The following is a 20,885-nucleotide window of genomic DNA, read 5'->3' on the forward strand; positions in this document are numbered from 1 at the left end:
TTTTTTTTTTCCGAGATTAAATTATAGTAAAGCTGGCTGTTTTGCACATCGTAAGCCTTTATCTTGTTTTCTTTCTCTGTTTATTGAGTCTAGATTCTAAAATTCCATATGAATTTTTTTTAAAAAATCTGCCATCTACTTCTTCCATTACAAGTTCTTGGGTTTCATACAGTGCCCTCCTTTTCTTCTAGTGGCTATGAAATTACAAGTAATTTAACATGCCAATAGTTTTTTTTTTTTTTTTTGACATGCCGATAGTTTTTAAGGCAAGGAGTAGAAAGCAGTCTATGGTTACTGCATGCTACTATAATGCAGAGAACAGGAATTTGAACTCTGACGGTGAAGAGTTCAAATTTTGGGTTTGCTGCTTGTTTGCCGTACGACTCCCTTAGCATCTCGTTTCCTTTAGGTATAAAATGGCAAACAATCTACCTACCTCAAAAGGAAGAAAAATGATTTTGGAAAAGTTAAAAAGAAGTCTTGACTCAGCATCCCCTCTAAAGAGAAAAATAAAATATTTCACTTTGTTTTTTCTTGAAGACACGCTCACTTTTCAAAGCCACCCAGCTACCATTTGGAAAATGATTTCTTCCCATTATCAGAAGAGCTATTGACCATTAAAATTGGAGAGGCACTTAGGCCTATTACAGAAGAAGCAGCTCTAAGAGTCAGGAGATGGGGCATAAATGCTCCATATTTGCATGGATTGAACAGTTGGCCAGTATATGGGTGTTCTTAAGGAGTTCATCCTGCACTCGGGATTTTGGTGGTTAAGATCTGAACATTACCTTTTCTAAGCATTTGACACGTTGTTGAGTACATGCAGCTGGTTACTGGATATACTTGCTGTATGCATTTTAAATTAACAGAAGTGCACTAACTGTATGTGTGTGTGTCTCCAAGGCATGCATGTATATGTTTTTTAACGCAATACTTAATATTTTTTCTCTTTGTCCCAAAGAGAACTGTCTTATTTCATGTGGTCTTTGAAAATAAAGATGCTTGAAAGCATTATTCATAAGAATGTACATTGCAAAATACTTAAAATAGGATTATTTAAAAATTGATTAGTGAGGGATACTTAGGTAAATCACTCTCTACCTTTATGACAGGAAGTGAAAATATTTTAAAATTTTGTGTGTGTTGTAAGGACAAATACAAATTAATAATAAGACATTTGTATTGATGCCTTGCTCCATGTTGCAAAAGTGTCTCCTGTCATAAGGATAGGAGAACTTTGTTTTTCCTTCGGATAAAGCCCATTAGCTAACAGATGGTCACCTCAATTGCCAGGTAAAGTTGGGAAGAACTGTTTGTGACAAATGGTGCTGTCAAGTCATCTTATTTGAGGACTGGTTATTATTTATCTCGCAAACATGTATGTGATGGGCTGTATCTGATTGGTTGTATAAAAGGGTGAGATATCTTTCTGTCTTTGTAATCCCTTGACAGATTGCTTGTAATGCAGATCACATTTTGGTTTAATGCTTATTCAATAATAAAAGTGTCTTCTTTCCCTTCTGTCTTTTTGGAGAGGATTGTTGGGTTGGGAGAAGATTCTGTTCTTACTTATATTTCCCCAACAAATGTCAAGGTCTCAGTAATGCAGAAAATATGTATGGAATGGTAAGTAAAAAAATCCATACAAAATTATATATACATGTATTTTTCAATATATAGCACATACATTTTCAACATATATAAAAAGACTAAAAAGGCATACACACATTTTTAAAGAGGTGGTATTACGGGTGATTTTTATTTTTATCTCTGTAATTGTTTTCAATATTTTTCTGTAATTGCATGCAGTACCTCTAAGGCTAGGAAATAAATTTTTTTTCTTTTTTTTTTTTAAGTTTTGAGCTGTTTAAATGATATACTAGAAGTTGAGTTTAATCATCAAATTAGTGAGAATAAATTGCAAGTCTATTTTTTCCTTCTAAACATTGTGCATGTTTCAGAAAGTTGTTATTCATGCATTGTGGAGGAGGACTTGTCTTCAGAACTGAGAAAAAGAAGTCGTGGGTGGGAAGCGTCAGTAAGCCGTAGACGAATGGTCTCATCTGTTAGTTTAGCGTGTAGAAGAGACATCTTCTGTACACCCTGGCAAAGGAGAACAGAAGACAAAAAGGTGTAAGGAAGTAGTCAGAAAATGTCTTTCAGCTATTACAGGTCATGTCACCTCAGCCCCCCTAGCTTCTCTCCTAGTGACCACATCTAAATTTTAAATGATGGATGATTAAAAATAGGGGACTCATATGACTGAGCCAATGACAGCAATGAGTTAAAAGCAGTAAAGAGAACATGGATTCTAGCACAAGAGAAAATCCAGTAGCAATTCTCCACAGGCAGCAAATAATTTGTTTGAGTGCATAATTAATAGATTTGTCAGAAAGTACTTAGATTGTGAAATATTGCGCGTAGCCCTCTTTCCAGATGGATTAAGATGAATGGGTCCTCCAGCAGCATATGAAACCTCATTGCTCAGCGGCTGGAGAATTGCTGCATCTAGAGTTGCTTGAGTCTCTCCCTCTTTGCGCTCTTCTTTCTCTTTCCCTGGCTGCAGGGGAAAAATGAATAGAATGCTTCTAATTCCAATATTGAATGGTGTCCTTTACCTAAAGGGCATCCAAGCAGGCAAAATTAAATCAGATGCTCAATGGGGAAACTTTCCACTAAGCAGGAATGTAAAATAGGGAAATGTATTAACATGTTGAAAAATGGTTAAATTAAGTCGATCTGTGGATCAGAGGTGTGACTTTTCAGCAACAAGCCACAGAGGTATTTCATGTGCAATTGCCTGCACATTGAGAGGTGACACATGCCTTCTTTACCCTTGGAAATATCTGTGTAATACATACCGGGGGACTCATATAAATTGGCTGGCTTAAAACAGTAGGATGAGCATCCAGATTCTATTTCTTTTCAGACTGCAGTTGATGTGATGGAATTACCTATCAGCATTTTCCATCTGAAAATTCTTCATAAGGATGAGGATTAGGGGCCTTAATGAGTGGAGAGCACTGTGAGCCTCAGGCAATGTCCTCCATTATTTTGGGTGCCCAGAACAGTTAAACTAAGAGTAAATGAAATTGTTTCATTTTCCAAGTTTTCTTTTATGGTTAAAATTATGTGGCATTTTAAGGAAAATGGGTGATTTCAAAAAAATGTTTTTTTGTTTCATTTTTCTTTCTTACTAAACATAGAGATGAGATGGAAACAAGACTCAGCATCGCTCCAGGGACCCGATGCCATGCTTTCACATTACTCTTTAGTCCTTTCTCCTGAGCAGGTACTTAGCAGAGCCAAGGTCAAAGCTACTTCTGGTCTCAAGGGGAGGGGGTTTTAAAAATGACCGGTCATTAGTGGCTTGTACAGATTATTTGTCAGGGCAAACAACTGTGAATGGTACTTGTAAGCACTTACTAAATTGTTGCTGTTATTTTATCTTCCAGTAGAAAGCATTGGCCTATCCCCATAACACCAAAGCAGTGGAGCCTCAACAGGGCCAGGCTTTATCAAGTTTTATTCATTCCATCAACATTTATCAAAGGTCCATTTTATTGTTTTTCACAGTGAGATTCCAAGTCTATCTGAATCTCCAGATCACTTTGAGGTATTTAAAAATGTAGATTTTTATTTCCTAGCCTAAACAACTGAAACAGATTCTATGGGTGGCCTGAGAATCACCCTTTACCAGGTTTGTCTGGGAGTACTTTTATATAGTAAGGGCTTGGAATCTTTGCTTGTGTGCTGGGTGGAATGTTTTATTCCTTCAGCCATTACTGAACCACTGCTTCGAACTTTAATCAAGAGATCTCTGATAAAAGGAAAGGAGAGGGATTGAGATGGTTTTAAGATTTAGAGAGAGTTTTCAGTTATGCATAGTTTGCTGCTTTAATTTTTATTTATTTACTCATTCCCTTTTTTCCTGTTTCAACAAGTTTTTATTGAGAAACTGTTCTGTATCAGATACTTGGTAAATTCTGGGGATATGAAGGAAATATAGAATGATGTTCCTTTCACCCTTTGCTCTGGAATCCATCCAGATACAAGTTCTCTAAGGCTTGGAAAGCATACTTGGCTCTTCAGTCTGATGGGGTTCCTGTCTCAGGACTCCTGCTTCCTGTCCTACATGTTTTAGATACTTTTCCACACTGAGCTTCTGAAGTTTCTGATCCTCAGCTTTCCTGTAGATTTTTACTACTTTTTTGGTTTCTTCTTCTTCTTTTTTTTTTTTTTCCATTTTGATTGCTACAGAATCTCAGAGATTGGGGAGCTGGGATTTGATGGGAGGGAGGAGAAGAAATTATATAATGTTATCAGAAAACTCAATAAATGAAACTAAATGTTTATGTAAGAAAATTTGTTTTAGGTCAGAGATACCTCAATAACCTGGGATAAATTTTAAGAGCAAGTTAGTATTAAAATTAAAAATGGACACGTGATATTTTGAGATCTCTTCAGTTTAAGGAAAAATGCAGGAGCTTACTTCATGATAAATTAGAGTTGTTGAATATTACCATTTTCTGTTTTCCCATACTTTGCTGGTTGGAATCAGATGGAACTCTGGATTTATTCAAATAAATATAACCATGATGCTGAGATCCTAAAAATCTAGTCAAATAAATTACCTTGACACAAGGGTTTCTGATAGATGAAATAAAATTATTCTGGAAATAGAAGAATTGTGGGCATTTAGATGACCTTTTTAAGTCACTTTGGGAGAAAAATTAAATGGCAAATGAATTCTAATTCTTATCTCTCCCAATATATCACAGCAAACTATATGGAAATATATTCCCATGGTAAGCTAGAGGGAATGGCTTAATGATTTAAAACATCAGGTTTGCAATGATTAGAAACCATGGAACAGTCGGTTTGAATATCAAAACACCTAGCTTAATCTTCCCTCCTTCCAAAACATGTCAATAGAATATCTAATTCAGGCTGTGTGTGTGTGTGTGTGTGTGTGTGTGTGTGTGTGTGTGTGTGTTATAAATGAAGTGATAACTTGAAGAAAAACCTAAGGATTTTTAGAAAAGTAAAAGTTTCATAGCATGATTTTCTTTAGAAGCAATTGGTCTCACCATCTCCTTTTATGATTTCTGTGAAACACTTGACAAAGCTGGGAAAATTTGTTGTTTATTTCTCCATTCCAGGAAAGGAAGCTTAGACTTCTTTGCATAATGTTACAGTGTCCATTTTTAATTAACCCCAAGGAATCTTGAAAATATGCGATCAGTCTAAAGGGTTTGCTTGCTGCCTAAACCTATTGCATGTGATACAATCGTATATTTTCAGTCTAGGGAAAGAGATGCTGAGGGTGACAGTTCCTCTTAAAAACATCAAGGTTTTGAAAGACCTTGAAAAAAATCAATAATCATCCAGTTGTATATTAAATGCCTGTGCAGCAAATGTAATTTTTGGATATAACTATTGCAAAAAAAGTCCTAAAATATAACTAATTTAGGTGTAAATTGTGTCAAATAAGCACGACTGGATGCTAGAGAAGATATGTGTGCACAGCTATGCTTTCTCCCAATCCTAAATCCATGTTCTCCTTTGACGTGTTAAGTTTGGTGTTTTACACGGTACAAAAATCCTACCATTAAAAAAAATTCAAAATATATCAATTTAAGAGCCTAGGATCATGAGGAACACTTATAAAAGTCCTCCCTGTAACTCCAGGCAAACAGATATCAGTCAAAACCAGGCCGGAGATGTTGATCTTATTTTAGCAAAGCAAACTACCTAAATTATATAGTCCAAGTAGTCCTTAGAGATATAGAGAAAAAGAAAAGTGCACTCAGTTTGATCATTTCCATTCTTTTGGTGAAGTTTTACTTCTCAGGAACCTAAATTTCAGCTCCAAGAATAAGTCATTCTGCCCCACTGATTCCGATGATAATAAATCTTAACATCCAAGTCAGCAGTTAGCAAAGTAAAGGCAGCTCTTTTCATGGGATTGAAAGGAATCCAAAATAAACTTCTGTTAACTCTTCAAAACAATGATACCTTCTCTAGCCATATCACCTTCAGTGTGACAGCAGCTTAGTTTCAGAAGAAACCTTCAGAGGAGAGCCCTAAATAGGCTTTTTACAAAAAATAAGATAAATTTTATTCTAATAATAGAAGTAAAACATTCTTGTTGAATAAACATTAGAAAAAGTTAGATGTAGAAAGAAGTATATAACAAAAGTCTGCAATTCCTTCACCTAGGAACAACCACTAATAACATTTTGGTGTACATCCTTTTACCCAAGGACATCTTTCTTAAAATTCTGGATTATTTCTTAAACAGTATACACTAAACACTATACTATGTGGAAAACACTATACATAATAACACAGAAAACACTATGTATTCACAACTCCAATTTACCAAACACGAACAGTTTGCCGTAACTGCTTCAGAGATTATTTTTAATTTCAAAATTTCAACTCCATTATTGAAACAAACTACACCCCTCTTGTTGCCATCCCTCTCTGCGGAGATGTAGCCACTGCCTTGAGGTTTGTGTATATAATTTTGTCACAGACACATGTATCCATGACCAAATAATATAGAGTTCTGATTTGCATGCATCTACATTTTACATGAGTATATTGTACATGTTTCTGCATCTTTTTTTAACTCAACATTGTTTCCCATATTTGTCTGTTTAATCAGGTAATACAGTTCATTCATTTGAACTGCTTTAAAGTATTACCCTGTGTAACTATTACTCAGCCATTCCCCTACTAATGAGTACTTAGGTTGTTTCTTTTACTTTTTTAATATATTATAAAGAATGTTTTAATGCACATAGTTGTGCAAACATGCACACACTGCCTAAATTTAATAATACCACATTGTTCTCAGTAGTGGTTATAAAAATACATAATTCTTCTGGCTGTGGAACCTGTAATTCATTCTCTACATCCTTGTCAGCGGGTGGTATATTCAGATTGTATTTATTTCCTTATGGCTATCTGCAGTAATATGTTACCTTATTGTTATTTTAATTTTTGTGTCTCAGACTACTAGTGAGGTCGTGTCTCTTCATAAATAGAATGACCATTTTTATTTCCTCTGTTATTGCCTGTTTGTCCATAATCTTGCAGTTTTCTTCTACAGTAGTCTTTGATTTGTATATTGATTTCAATGTACATATAAATCAATCAATTTTGACAATTTTATGCATTGAAATCTCTCCCAGTCTGTTATTGATTTTTTAAGCTTGGCATATGGTGTCCTTTTGGTACATTAAAAGTAATATAATCAAATTTATAAATATTTTAATTTATGATTTGCATTTTTTATGCCTTTAAGAAATCCAGCTCTGTCCCATTGTTGTAAAGATTTTCCCCAATATTTTTTTCCAAGAATTTAAAAGTTGTACTTTTTCTTTCCACACTGATTAATATATTTTTAATCTATTGCTTTATTTGTTGTGAGCTAGAGGTTTAGTTTTTACTATTTATATATGGTGTGTGTATATATATATATATATGTATATAGACATTAGCTTAAAACCACTTGGTGATTAGACTATTACTGTATGTGTTTTTAAGGCAGCAAAGATTGCTATAAATACATACTTAATTACCAGATATACAGAATTTTCATTACTTTAAATAGGTCATGATTTCAATTGTGAATTCTTTAAAACATCAGCTACTTGAAAGTATTCTTTAATTTTTCAGGTTTTTGTTAACCCTCCAATTTCTTTGTTAATTTCAAATTTATAACATGATCATCAAATAACCTATTCTGTAAGACAGTTGTTTAGCATTAAGAATCCCTTTGTTGCATAATTCATACTCAATTTTTAGGAATGATTTTTGTATGTTTAAAAGGAATGAAATTGCTTTTAATAAGGTGTAAGTTTCTGTACATGTGTATTGTCAAGCTTAACATTTTATAAAAATTTGACCCTATCAACCAAATCCATACTCTTACTAAGAACAGCTATCTCCTAGAAACTTACAGAAGTAGCAGATAACAAAATTAGAATATAGACTTTTTGGGTGTCAATATAACAAGCCTGATCCTATGGATGTATCTAAAATCCTCTAACTGACCTTTAGATTCATCCTTATCAGGACATAAGCGACATTCACAAAATGTGTCTGTATACAAGGCCAAAGGGAAGATATTGTGTATACTGAATAGCAGATTTCATACAATTTTAGACGTGATGCAGAAGTTTTATAGTTACAGGCGGGAGGAGAATAACATGGAATAAATATTCTGCCTTTGCAATGAGAAGGGAATGCTGTTGTTTCCTCGCACAGGGCTTGGTCTAATTAAGTGAGAAACTGGGAGGAGGGTCACTCACAAAATGTAAATCTCACCAAATAACACCTGGGTTAGGGACAGAGCAGGCTCTGGAACTGGAAGGGGAAGGTGGAAGGTTTCTGCAACCATGCTGCTCCCTGGATGTTCTCAAACCAGTAGAGAGGAGAGAGAGGTCCAGAGAGCAGAGGCAGGGGAGATGACCAAAAAGGAAACTTAGGTAGGCATGTGTCCTCTGCAGGGACAGCTATTCAGTATTCTATAGCTGAGAGAGTACAGATATGCCAAAATTAGAACTATCATATCTTGTGTTGCTCTTAGTTTGATTCACAGTTAAGTTGCCATTATTACTGGTTCCTCCTGGAACCTCATTTGTGAATCATACATTAATTCCATTCTTTATGTGCTTAATAAAGCACACCAAAGAAAATATTTTTCACCTTTACCTATAGCAGTCCTCCTTTTACAATTACATCTCCCTATTTAATACATAACACATTTCTTAGTATCTATGGTTTTATATATGTAACTGAGAACCAAGTAGGAGATCCTGAGCGCCTCAGAAATGATTTCCTGTAATATTACTATTTCTACACTGATGTTATATTGATTGCTGTTGTTTTGTTGATTTTTGTTCAATCAATCAAAAATACTTATTGAGTAATAACTATTGTCCGGCAACAAATAAGATAATGGAGAAGAGTTATATTTATGTTCAAGGACTTTACAAAATAGTTGTGAAACTATTACTTTGTAAAACAATGAAACCAACAATTAAAAAAGGATAGCTTGAAAAATTAAATGACATTAATATAAATATTAAATGATGATGCTAAGTATGGCTCACATTCAGAGATTCAGTGTTAACTAGATGGTAGAAGGGAAGTGAGGAAATATACAGATTTAATCAGACAATCATTCCTAGTGGGGACTGAGATTCATTTAATACCTCCTTGGGCTGATAGCTTCAACTGATAGAAATGTTAAATGGAAGTCCCAAATATTTATTCTTCACAATACAAAAGTAAAATAAAAATGACAATCCTTGATCAACCTATTTTGTATATGCATGCATTTGTCTTTGTTTTCAAATATTTCTGGTCAAAATGATTAAAACATTAACAGCATTAGAAATTATATTTTCTCTTTATTCTAGTATGATACTCTTAAGGCCATAATGAAATATATACAAGCTTATCTACACAGAACCTTTTTTGAAAATAGTATTATAATATTATTTTGCTTATGAAACTCAGCTAATTTTTTAAAGCTCAAACTGCTCTTCTGTCATGGAGTGAGACATCTCTGAATACTAGAGAGGCACAGTTAAATGACTGATGGTCACAAATTAGTAAAAATTCTTTCAGCTCATTTTTTTAGACATGAATCAGAAAACTAAATTCAGCTCTTGGAGCCTGGTGCTAAGTTCAGGAAAAGTAAAACTTAAACAGAAGAGCAGGTCCAAAAGGCAAAAGGCAATCATTTAGGGAAAAGGAAGCAGCTGTTTTGTTGATTTTTGTTTTATGTTTTTTGTGTCCATCTTAGTTCAGGATTACGGCCTCTTCATGGTGAATTGTTCCTTTAATGATTATGAAACATTTCATTTTTCCCCTAATAGTGACTTTTGCCTGAAATTCTTGTTCATCATTTTCCATCCATTATTTTCTGTCTTTGTGTGTTATTATGCCTAAGGTGGGTATTTGATTTTTATGTTCAAGGCAATTGTAGATTTATCCACAGATTTATCAGGTTCTGTGTACTTATTGCTTCTTTCATCCCACATCCTGCTTAAGGGTTTAATTTCCTGTTTCCATTGTATATGATATAGTGATTATCAGAGATCAGTAGGTTTTTTTCAGTCATTTTTTTCCTGAAAATGGTTTTATTTTGTCCTCACTCTTGAATGATAGTTTAGCTAGTTATAGGCTTTTAGGTTTGTGTTTCTTTCCTCTTAGTTCTTTGAAGATATGAGTCTCCTGTCTCATGGCTTCTGATTTGATTTGCGATTTCTTTTGTCTCCAGTTGTCCTTTAATTGTGGGTAATTTGTCTTTTCTTGTTGATGGTATTTAAGATGTTTGTCCTCTGTGGTGTTCTGCGTACAAAATATGATCTATGTGACCTGGAAGGATTTTTTTCTATAAGTTATTCTTGGAAATTCAATTCAAAGTTTCACATTTTGATTAATTTCATTATTTCTTAATATATTAAGTGTGTTAATATATCTTCTCATCCAAATTTTCCTGTTTTCTCTTTTTGGCGATGCCATTTAGATTATTTTGAACCTTCTAATTTAATACTCCATGACAATTAGCAACTTCAGTATATATTTTCCATCTTATCTTTCTGGGCTGCATTCTAAGTGATTTCCTTAAATCTTCCCAAAAGCCCACCAATTTTATCTAATATTTTGTTTAACCCTTTTATAAGTATTCTAAAATCCCTATTTGTACCTATCCAAATCTGCTCTTTTTTTTTTTTTTTAAGAGCATCGTTTTATTTCATTATGGCTTTTAGATTTCTTTTAATCCTTTTAGAAACTTTAAATATACTACTTTTACTGTCTCATATTATTTCTTGAACTTTGAGTGCCACTTCAGTTTCTTGTATTTGAGGACTCTCCTATATGGATTTGTTTGTTTTGTGCTTTGCTTTATGTGATTTTTGATTGTAGACTTAACTTCAGCTGGGGTTGTCTTCTCTCTACAAGTCCTGTGTACCATAAGCAATACATGAATACCTACCTGGCTTTGTGTTGTTCCCTTCTGCTGGGGCCCAAGTGTATCTTCGGTCTTAGACCACACTTTCCAGGTTATATACCTTTGTAGTCCACATATGAGCATGCCAAAGGTTTGAGGGAGATACCCTTCACCTCCCTCTACCCACCCAGAGCCGTTACCGAGTTTCTTTCCTATTTCTGTGGGACTGTGTGCAGCTCTTTAATCCTCCCATGTCACGAATTTTTAGAGTCCTAGCTTTCTGAAGCATCCATAGTTTCATCTCCACGGTCTGACTAGACATGCAGCTGTGTACATGTGCCTACCATACTTTCATGAGCATTAAAGCCTTAGCTCACTGTTGCAGGGACTACACAGGGATACTCTTCTTCTGGGTTTATTAGCATGAGCTAGAACTGATTACTCTAGCTTTGAGTTCCCTCTTTATTTTAACATCTAGGGATTTTCCTTTTTATCTTTCATTAAATTTTAATCTTAATTAAATTACTTATCTTTGTCATATATTTTTATCCAGCCTTCCTAAGTGTAGCAGAGGAGGTGGTCTCTATTAAAATATTCCTGCACTTTGTTGGCAATGCTATACCATTTTTTTCTATTCAGTTTTCCCCATAGTTGAAATCACATTTTGTGTGCAACCAGCGCCTTGATTTTCCACTTGATACTGTAATAGTACGATTTTGTAAGTTATTACAAACTATGATTGCAACTTAATGGTTACCCAATATTTCCTTGCATGCATGTACTGTAAGTTATTAACCATTTTACTATGTTTTGACACTTAGATTGTTAAGTTATGTACTCCCGTAAATAAATCTGGAGTGAACATTTTTGTTCTCCCATTTTTTTCCAGATTTTTTCCTGAGGATTTCATAGAGAACTAAAAATTCTAACATTTTACAGCAATTTTTAAAAAGTAATATTGATGGGATGGTTCAGGCATGTGTTTATATAAGTATGTTTAAATTGCACTTTTTAAAAATCACTAAAATTTCAAGTAACCTGAAGAGGGTAGTTTGGATAAATATCCACAGATGATAACCAGAAGATGTAATTAGCTCTAAACCATCATTTCCCAACAGGTGGCTATTTCTGCCTTGAATACCTTTGGTGACAGTCATTATGCAGCCTCTCTCGGCAGCTTGTTCCATTACTTAATTTTCTAATATTACTGTTATAAAGATTTTCATAATATTTAAATTACCCCATGCTTTCATTTGAGCTATAAATGTGTATCTGTGCCCTCTCACCCACACGTTTAGTAATTAACAGCTAATTGGTATCTATGTAAAAACGTGTAGCTCATAGTCAAAAAAAAAAAAAAGATCACGTGTTCAAATTTCTTCACTTAAAGAAATGAAAGCTTCAAGAAGTAAAACAGAAAATTGAGCTCAGAAATAGTATCAGAGAACCTCAAAGAGAAATAAATTATCTAGCTGCCCAGCTACAGGCCAAAGCTGGCCAAAGATCAATAGTAGTTACAAAACATTAAGTCTTCTGCCTTCAGGGAAGCAACTAAAATCTCTACCAGCAATTAAATAGCCCAAAGCAAGAATGTGAACCAATTGATCAAAGTTATAGGAAGGCAGATTTTGGCTTAGTGTAAGACAAACTTTCTAAAAGTTGAAGCTATCCAAGCACGTAATGAGGTGGTGAATTCTTCGCGTTTAAGGTCCTCCTGCAGAAGTTGGATTGTTTTTTATCAGCATGTTATAGAGGAGGTTCTCACATCAGTGGTCTTCGAACATTTTTAGAATCGTTTCTTCAGACAAAAACTTATGGAAACTCTCATATGGAACGGAGCTGCTCTCGTTGAAGCATGAGTGAATCCTATCCCTATGGTTTCCTTCTACCAGGTGGATGCTAAGACAACGCAGCTGAAATACAGCTGATGTATGCTATTGTATGTTACCTGGATAAATAATTAAACCAGATGATCTCCAGAGTTTCTCCATGAAATGAGATGCTGTGAAATTCTCTCTTTCTCGTGTGTGTATGTTCTTTGGAGTGGAGTGAGGGATCTGTGTGGTAAAAACCTCATAATATTTTGGAAATCATAATCTGTATTATCTGGAATTTATGGTTTTAGGGTTTGGCTCAAAATGACAACGAGACCAATAGCATGAACTTTATTCCTGCATGAAGTAATCAACTTTACCATATTCCATTTTTAATATTCTTGTACCCTAGCCGTGATAAGAGGCATCTAAAGAGAAATAGTTTAGTGTCTATATATCTTTAGCAGAAAATTCATCCACATAGTACAATAATCACCATATATAGATGTAAATAAACTGAAAGGTGATTCTGTATCCACCCCCGTTGTGAGCTATCTAGTTCTCCCCCATAGTCAACCACTCTTACCAGTTTCTTTTATGTACTGTTGACCCTTGAACAATGAGGGAGGTCAGGGGCACTGACCCTCCACACAGTTGGAAATTCCCCTGTAACTCATAGTCAGCCCTACTGACCCTACATAGTCAGTCAGTCCCTCCACGGTGCTTCTGCATCTGCATCTGCGGATTCAACCAACCGTGGATCAGGTAGTACTGTAGTATTTCCTATGAGAAAAAACTGTGCATAAATGGACCCATGTAAATTCAAATCCATTGTCCAAGAGTCAACTGTATACTTACATAGGTATTCTGTGCCTTAGCAAACATATATACATTTTCTTATTTTCATACAATACTATACACATTGTTTTGTCATAAAATTGTGAAAATAACATTCTTTAGTGAATTGTCACCGAGAACACCATGATCTCAACAACAGCTCTCTAGTCAGCACATTGCACATAAATATGAAATCCTGAAATGTTCAAAATAGTGATTGTTTAATCATTCTCAGGGCAAAGCGCCCAGCTTATCCAGAATGGACATGCAGAATGAACAATAAATCATTGCTTTTGGACGCTACTGAGATTTAGGGATTATTATTATAGCATAACCTAGTATATCTTGACTGTACTGTTGTCTCTAAAATCACCCTACCCTTGAAGGAAGTTACCAAAAATTAAAATCACCAGTTGATACAACTTTTCTTAAAATTTCAGTGAATTTATTTCAGTGAAGCTTTCCAGTGAGCAGAAAGAAAAAAAAAAAAAAAGATAAATCCCTCTTTATTCCATCAAATGAAAATATAATATACTGGCTTCTACAATTTTAATGTGATCTCTGATTAATAATAGATACTGGGCAAAGTAAATATTCTTTTCTCTGAATGGATTGTATCAAAATTTCCACCAAGAATGATAATTTTCTTGCCTTAGCATTTGGGTTTATATCTTTCAACTGTCAAATTTTAAAGAAATAGGCTACTGTCCTTAGTAAGAGACAAATAAGTATTTCTATATTTCTATTGCAATTTGAGAATTTTATAAAAAGCTTTTTCTGTGACTAAATTGAGACTGTGTTGAAGAGGAAATTCAAGATAGCTCTTATCAGGAGGTTTCTCTCTGTGAGCTCTGCTCTTTTCAGCTGAGGGTTCCCAGTTGTCTCCTTCTGCAAGCCTCAGGCCAGTTACACTTGGGAGTTTAGGGGTCCTTCAGAGAAAATGGATAAAAACTAGGATAAGATAATCCTTTGTTTCAGTTCCTAAAGTCCTTTCTCTTTGCCATTGTATCAATTACATTCTTCCAAATGTTTCTGTTTATTTCTTCATTATCTAATACCATTTTTTCTACCAAAGATTTCTGAAATCTGTACATTCAACTAGGTAAAGCATTAATACAGTGATTTCTCCCCCACCTCCCCAACCAAACCTTGACTGAAAACCGCACTTCCTTCCTCCCACAGAGCCCCAGAAGATACTCTGTATGTTCTCTGCCTCCCTTTGTGGGGGTCATTTCATTGTAAAATAAATTCTGATTCTGAAATTGAAACCCAGAAACATCTGACATTGAAACTCAGAGCTTAATATGATAAAAACATGTTGGGCTAAAAGAAGCTAGCAAGAATTTTGGATAGAGAAGGAGTTCCATGTAAGCCAGTATAAAAAGAAGAGAAGGAGGTAGACTTGGACAGGAAAACAGAGATGAGAGAGGGAGGGGGAAGAGGAGAGGGTGACAGGAAACCATGCAAACAAAGAAAATAAAAAGAGAGGACAGATGTTTCAACTGAACGAATATAGGGAAAACAGGAAAGAGAAGAAAGCCAAGAAAGCAAACTCTGTCTGACCAGACATTTGAAACTTTGGGTAAAGGGGTAAAGGGATCTCTGAAAAGGGCATAAATGATACCAGAAAATAATTTTGTGTGCTTTGCAGTTTTGTCTATTAAGTCAGAAGGGTGGTTTGAGAGTTTAAATGCTTGAAATATTTTTATAACACAGTGATTCCTTCATTTATTAGGTGTTGATAGTTTTAGTACCCTTAGTCACTTGGAGAAAAACGCAAAAAGGAATGAAGTGTCGAACAAGAGATTTTGTTGGAATAATAGGAAGCATGACCAGAGGAGACACCCACAGGGTGGTGAGTGGTCACAGCAGGTACTTTGGCACCATGCTGGCACTGCACTGTCAGTGACTCCCAGGATGTTGTGAGCTTTAAACAGAATCACAGCCGTGAATGCACAGGGCCTGTTGTGTATTAAGAGCTCGATATCTTTTCCCAAAGAGGCCAATCATCATGTTAAGCCAGGAGAAAGGTGCAGGGACTAACAGAACTTCATCAGGCTTGGTCACATAATAAACTAATCAACTCTGTAAGCTGTTCCTGCATCTCAAACATTTGGGGAGAGAGCTGCATTATAATACAGTAAAGGGAAACTTATATTTAGTGATGTCTACCAAATGCTACTTGGCATTTCAATCCTCAGACCTTTCCATCAGTTAGATATTATCCCTATTGCATAGTATATACATAAATATACTGGGTATATAGAAATATACACTAGGCTTCAGAGAGTTTAGGTAACTTCCCCAAGATCTCTCCCAGTAAATTTCCATATAGACCCAATTTAAAGCCAGGTCTGTGTCTGAAGTTCAAACTACTTTTTATCACACTATTCTTCTATTTTATGTGGAATTACGATCGCAGTGACAGAATTATCAAAAGAAGCAATGTTTTATTCCATGTATCTACTAAGTCACTGTTGAGGAATTATATTTTCATCCCAAAGTTTATATCCTGAAATACTTTTATAAGCTCTGTAGAGCTTTTGGAAAATTTGCAACAAGTATAGAATGGGAATGGCCCCTGGGTTTGCATAAACCTACTTCTTTCAGATCTCTCTCTCTCTATATATATATATATACATATACATATATATATATATATATATATATATATATATATATATATATTGGCTGCATTGGGTCTTCATTGTTTCATGTGGGCTTTCTCTAGCTGAGGCAAGCAGGGGCTACTCTTCGTTGTGGTGCACAGGCTTCTCATTGCGGCAGCCTCTCTTGTTGAGGAGCACAGGCTCCAGGGAACGGGGGCTTCAGTACTTGTGGTGCACGGACTCTAGAGCACAAACTCAGTAGTTGTGGCACACAGGCTTAATTGCTCCACAGCATGTGGGATCTTCCCAGACCAAGGATTGAACCTGTGTCCCCTGCATTGGCAGGTGGATTCTTAACCACTGTGCCACCAGGGAAGTCCAGATCAATATGTTTTTTATGGAGATAGTTTTTTTTTTTTAACTATTAAATTTTGCTTCTCATCTAAGATGTGTAAGAATTGCTTTTTGTTTGGAAACTGTCTACCTTGACCATTTCCACGTAGGTTTTAGAAAAACAGAGACAAAAACATTTATAAAGCAGAGTTCTATAAGGGAAATCAACACCAAGATGCCCTGTTTCAGCAGCTGCACCCAGCTCCTTCTCCATCCCCACCAAAGTGTTGAAGGCCAGACTTCACCACATTTTAGATCTGTGCAATTTACCATGTGATTTAACTCCATAGTCTCAGAGATAGCTAGCTCTTAAAGGAACTTGAGAGAGGAGTTATTCTCATCTAAACACCTGGAAAATAGACTCAGAGATGAACTTTCTTGCGGAAGGCTAGGCAGGTAATTAATCGTAGAACGAAATTATATTGTCTTACCATATAAATTTGTAGAATTTCCTTTCCCCCACCAAAAAAACTGAAAATACGAAGAGAGAGAGGGAGAGAAGAGTTTCTGAACTACAGTTCTCATGAAGTAATTTAACTCTGCTATATTTCCATTTTGAGGGAGTGGGCTAAAGATTCAGTGACTCAGGGTGAGAAAAGCATGCTTTCAAAATGTCAACATGTGCTCACAAGGTGCTGATGACTCAGGGAGGCCTTCTTCTGGGGGTCTCTGAACCACAGTCTTGTGCTGACAAAGCGTCCATGAGAATGAAATCAAATATTCAGGTCAAGACATAACAAAAGTCTGAATTCACAAACACAATGAAGGGATCCACTATATATTTCCTGTAGCTTATATGTTCCTCTAGTAAATTCAAAATGGTACAAGTGAACCTATTTACGAAACAGAAATAGAGTAAGAGATGTAGAGAACAAACTGATGGTTACCAAGTGGGGAAGGGATGCGGAGGGATAAATTGGGAGATTGGGATTGACATATGCACACTACTATATATAAAATAGGTAACTAACAAGGACATACTGTATAGCACAGGGAACTCTACTCAATACTCTGTAATGACCTGTATGGGAAAAGAATTTTAAAAAAGAGTAGATATAAGTATTTGTATAACTCACTTTGCTTTGCAGGAGAGACTAACACAACATTGTAAATTAACTATACTCCAATAAAAATTTATTTTTAAAAATGTGATTTGTTTTTAGATATTTGCCTCAGTTTTTAGAACTATCACTGTATTTTAAGTGTCACTCATCACATGAGTATATGCTGCCTTGAACGTAGGGATGATCATAGTGGAAGGAGCACAAGGCTAAGTCAGAATCCCTGGGTTCCAGTTAGGTGTATCCATTTACTAGCCTGGGACAATCCCTTTCCTTCATGAGGACCTCTGCTCTCTCTCTGTCTTTAAAATTGACATGGGGTATGAGACATGATTCTTAGTTTGTTAAGAAGAGGGAAAACAAAATTATAAACAAAAACAGGCATTTGTCATAAACCTAAAACTCCAGGGATGATGCTGGCTTTACACATGGCAGAACACACGAGCTCTTTCTCCTGGGTTGGAGACCATTCTCCAGAAGGTGTTTTGCAGCAACTCTAGGCTCAATTCCATCCTCCTAGCAATCCTAATGGATGAAGCTACCTCTAACCTGACAGCTCTCATAAAAACCCTGAACTGAGTCTTTTGGACTCTGTTTGATCTGCTTTGAGACATACACGTTTTTTTCTAACCAGTTACTGTGGCCAGGTAGATTGAAAAAAATAAACTAGCCAGATATCTTTGCTGCAGTAGCCAATGTTAAGGTCAGTTCCTCCTTAACTGCAGACAATGGGGGAATTGTGGTGCCTTCAGGCAGCTCAGGAACCCAAAGAGATGAAAATAAATGCTGGAAAAGCATGCTAACAGATTTCCATCTCAAATGACTAATCATTTTCTTAAAAGGCCTTCAAGTTTTACTATAGGTGCACTTAACAAAGTGAGATGTTTTTAAAAAATACAATATATGAGGTAAAGGACAGCTGCTCTGTTTAAAGCTAGAGAGGGTGCTGGAGACTTTTCTGCTGAACTGGCCTTCCTTCCTCTCCTGTGGTAGGACTAAAAGGAGGAGAATTTGAAAGTCACTAGACGAGACGATCTCTTAGGAGACATTTAAGGAGCACATTCTGTTATTACATCTCTTCATGACTCTGTCACTGGCTCCTGCAGGGAGAGTACTCAGTCTTTGCCCTTGATTTGCTCTTGCCCTCTGGTCTGAGAATGTACTCATAAAAGTATAAATTGTCTTGATGGGGATATACCCATTCTTCCACAATCTCAGCCTCTATATACTTCCCCCAGTCTCCTCTGCCCGTTTTGGTTCTTCAGTACCCAGAGTGCTCATAAAGCTGTAAGATAGATGGAATTGCATCCCCTACCCCAACAGACAGAAATTGTTCCTTGCTGGGAAGGTAAATGCTACTTACCAGTCTGCTCTGTAGAGGTGGTTTTTATCCCCCCTTCCAATGGTAAAGACATTAAATCTCTTCGCCTAGATGCTCCATTCCATTTTAGCACAATGTAGAGTGAAGACTAGGGAGAGTTTTAGTCAGATCTGGCCCTTGAGATAGCAATAAAAGTCAGCTGCCTAAGCATTAAATGGCCTTGTGAAACTCTCTGCAAATCTCTACCAAACTCGTGTAATGATTTCCTCCTCCCATCTCACAACTCAGATTTAAAACTGCCGTTGTGCTACTAATAATGCCTATTTTTAATGGTGCTGGTGTCTTGATTTTTTTCAAGTCTTTTGGGATATTTTAATGTTTAACCAGCATAAACCACTTGTTCTCCTTCAGTATTCTAGTAAGCGAGGCTCTGATTTAGTTCTGTATGAGCTGTCGGCTATAAACATTTCACACTGCAATGCATTGTGAAAAGGAAAGAAAAGTGCATCCAGCCAACTCCCATAGTCATATTAGCTTTTTGTTTGCCAGACTCTCATCTAGGAGCACACGCTTTTCCGTGTTACTATGCATTCTAACACAGCATAAACAAATCACACTGTCATTCTTCTGAGTCTGAACCGTGAAAGGAAATGAATTGTGTTTCTTTATATAATAAGGACCCTTGCCTCAGATGTGTTCTCGGAAAACAGAAGTATGGCATGTCTGCATGATGCCATGTGCCACATATCTGTGATACTAGGTACTGAGAAGAAAGATAAGCTTTTTTTCCTTTTTTTAAACTTCAAGAGTTCATACTCTAGGAGAGGAGGGAAAAACATACAGGTGGGTCTTTTGGGAAGGTTTTTTTGGCCTTTTATGTTTCTATGACGAAGATGAGTTTTGGAATTATGTTCCGATTCATTGACAAAATGTTAAAGCAACATATTAATAGAAATGTGGTTTTGTGTGAGGCTAACTGTAGAGATAGTGTCGAAATCATGGTGTCCTTAGTGCCAGTTCTCTAAGGAGTATTTTCAGAATTCTATGACATGAATAACTTTGTTTCTCCTTTGCAATGAAAATATTTTCACTTTCTGTGAGGAGCATCCAACAAATATTTCCTTTTGGTATTTAGTTGTCTCGAAGCTCAGAATCAAATTCAGCTTATTAACTATTTAGCATTGATTTGACTATTCGTAATTTGTTACTTTAATTCTACTTAGATTTTCTCTGATGTTGGACTTTTATGTACATATTTAAATTTTTTATAAAGTGTTAACTGTCTTGCTTGTGAGCCATTTTAAATACTTTGTGGAATAAGGAAGTTTATCTATAAAGAAATGTGTAGTGTTAGATTGTGCCTTCATCATTTAACACTTACTCAAAACTTTGTGTCAGGAGTGTTCTGCCTTGTGTGAATCCTTTCTATTTGAAAGGATATAATGAAGTCACATCTTAGGTCAAATTAAGGTTCTGAAGTCCATGCCTGAGGTGAGAGGGTTATCCTTGAAAATCCCTTAGGGAGATGCCATGTTACAAACAAAAATGCTGATTCTCAGTGAATACAACACAGTTAGATTTTCCCCCAGAATTAAACAGATAGCTACTGCTTTGCTCAAACATCATGTCAAGTCATTGGTTTGTGTTAGTGACTGTGATGTTACTATACATATAACCTTTAACATTTGAATAACATTGAGCAGGTGAAGTGCTCAAGCATTAAAAGGCAGACTTATATCATGCATTTTATTCTCATTCTAGAATGTTAACAATTTCACATGTTTTTCTTCCCTTGTTCCCTTACTACCTTTTTCCCTGTTCCAGTTATTCACTGCCATGTAATAAATGCTGTGGAATACGAGTCCACGTTCA

Source organism: Hippopotamus amphibius, chromosome 2 (assembly GCF_030028045.1).
Source record: "Hippopotamus amphibius kiboko isolate mHipAmp2 chromosome 2, mHipAmp2.hap2, whole genome shotgun sequence".
In the NCBI taxonomy this organism is placed as follows: Eukaryota; Metazoa; Chordata; class Mammalia; order Artiodactyla; family Hippopotamidae; genus Hippopotamus; species Hippopotamus amphibius.